General features: G+C 35.9%; 1 long non-coding RNA gene across 2 annotated transcripts; it reads left to right on the forward strand.

Moving 5' to 3' along the window:
• Nucleotides 1-519: 519 nt before the first annotated feature.
• On the forward strand, nt 520-2,403 carry LOC146721555 (uncharacterized). Of its 2 annotated transcripts, none has more exons than XR_014925622.1 (6): nt 520-845; nt 930-1,129; nt 1,224-1,395; nt 1,473-1,636; nt 1,763-1,975; nt 2,177-2,403. It is a non-coding gene; the product is annotated as an uncharacterized LOC146721555 (long non-coding RNA). The 2 variants fall into 2 exon arrangements; XR_014925621.1 differs by having other exon boundaries at nt 1,279-1,395.
• The last annotated feature ends 63 nt before the right edge of the window (nt 2,404-2,466 follow it).

Here is a 2,466-nt window from a genome sequence, read left to right on the forward strand (position 1 = left end):
AGCCAAATAAATGCTAAGAAGTTCTCTATCATAAGTGCTATAATTTCTTTGAGCTTTGTCTAGTTTCTTTGAGAAAAATGCTATTGGTTTGATATCGTCGTCAATAGACTGTTCAAGTGATGCACCAACAGCAAAGTCAGAAGCATCACAAGTTAAAATAAGAGGAGCATGAGGAGCAGGATGAGAAAGGGTAGTAACTTGTAAAAGTTCTTCTTTACATGACTCGAAAGCTAATTCCGCTTCTTTAGTCCAAGAAATAATTCTTCTATCCCTCTTGCGACTGTCCTTTAAATATTCTGTTAACAGAGCTTGATGATTTGCAGCATCCTTGAGACAGCGACGATAATAATTGATAATTCCCAAGAATCTGCGTAATTCATGAAGTGTTTTAGGTTTAGGATAATCAATAATTGATTTCACTTTTTCGGATGTAGGTTTAACTCCTTGGTTAGAAACTAAGTAACCAAGAAAAGAAATCTCGCTTTGACCGAAAAGACATTTAGCGACATTAATTGTCATTCCAGCTTGTTGAAGACGATCAAAAATAATGCGTAAGTGAGCAATATGTTCTTTCTCATCTTTAGAAGCAATAAGAATGTCATCGAGATAACAAAAGGCAAAACTCAAATCATTAAGTAAAGAGTTTATGAGCCGTTGAAAAGTTTGGGCTGCGTTTCGTAAACCGAAAGGCATTACGACAAATTCAAAAAGCCCAAATGGAGTAGTGACAGCTGTTTTGTGAATATCTTCTTTAGCGACGGGTACTTGATAGTACGCTTTAACTAAGTCGATTTTATAAAAGATATTCTTACCAAAAAGTGAAGAAGAAAAATCTTGAATATGAGGTAAGGGATAACGATCCGGGATAGTCACTGAATTGAGTGCACGATAATCACCACACAGTCTCCAAGAATTTTGTTCCTTTTTAGGTACCATATGTAGAGGGGCTGCCCAGGAGCTGCTTGAAGGTCTGCAAATTCCTTGCTCCATCATAGACTTGAATTCTTCCTTGGCACATTTAAGTTTCTCAGGAGTAAGTCTTCTGGGAGTCGAAAATTTAGGAGAACCTTCCGTAACGATATGATGTTCAACACCATGTGTTTTTACCGAGGAAATTGGAGAAAAACGGGTGAGTCCTGGAAATTCGGTCAAAAATTTGTGGTACACAGAATCAGGAGATGTGGTAAAAATTGACAAATGCGCAATTTCTTGAATTTTTCCAGTATTCATAAGACCGGTAACATTATCAATCAATTTCTTGTTTTTAATGTCAATTAGGAGATTAAAATGACAAAGGAAATCGGCGCCTAAAATAGGACGTTGAATATCCGCGACACAAAATTTCCATTTGAATTCTCTCCTTAAACCGAGGTTCAAAATTAAAGTTTTAGAACCGTAAGTATTAATTTGAGTACCATTTGCGGCAAAAAGTTTTAAATTAGTATGCCACGGCTTCAATAAAACCTTTTTAGGTAACAACGATATATCAGCGCCCGAATCGACAAGAAAATTCAAATTTGAATGTCTGTCGAAAATAATGAGGCGATTGTTAGAAACACCGTCGTAAGCAGCCTCAGTCTTAAGCGGCGTTTTTAGTTTTCCTGTGAAGCCAAGAATGTTTTGGACATAGAACAAGGTAAAGTACATCGTTTAGCCTTATCACCAAACTTTTTATGGTAAAAACAAATTGATGTATCTTTAATATCTTTATTTGATTTGTCTTTGTTACGCGATAACGATCTAAATCTTCTATTCTCTCTAGACCGGCTTTTGGAACGATCTCGACGACGAGAAACTTCAAGAGCTTCGATTCTTCGTAGCAAATCCGCGAAATCCGAAGATTTATTACTTGTATTATTGGAAACTTCCGCGACTTGCAAACCGCCGTCCCGATCAGCAATTTTATCGGCTAATTCCGCAAGTTTAACAAGAGGAACATCCTCTACTACGGCTAAAGTCGTTTGAATTCTATGTGGTAAGCGTTAAAGCCAAATCATTTGCAAAACACTATCTGCTAAAGATCCTCCAGATAAATGACGAATTTCTCGAAGTAATTCCGAAGGCTTTTTATCATTAAGTTCAATTCCAGCTAATATTTGTCTCAAACGTTTTTCCTCTGAATCCGTAAAGCGATTTATTAATATTTTCTTTAAATAATTATATTTATCTATTTCAGGTGGATTTTCAATGACTTCAGATATGTTTACTAAGGCTTGTTCATCAAGATGACGAATGACAGAACTATATTTAATATCATCTGATCGAATTCGATAAACCGTAAACTCACTTTCAATAGAAGCAAACCAGAGTTTAGGTTGTTTATGCCAGAAAGTCGGTAGTTTTAATAAACGAAACTCATTTGAGTGAATTTGTAACATAGGATCACTCACCTGATGTCCAGTTTGAGAAAGTAAAATATTAATATTTTCTGATTCAACCTGATTTGATCCGCTCGCCAAATCCATA

The sequence above is a fragment of the Nylanderia fulva genome, unplaced genomic scaffold, assembly GCF_048542155.1.
Source record: "Nylanderia fulva isolate GAGA-0341 unplaced genomic scaffold, ASM4854215v1 Scaffold454, whole genome shotgun sequence".
NCBI classification, from domain to species: domain Eukaryota; kingdom Metazoa; phylum Arthropoda; class Insecta; order Hymenoptera; family Formicidae; genus Nylanderia; species Nylanderia fulva.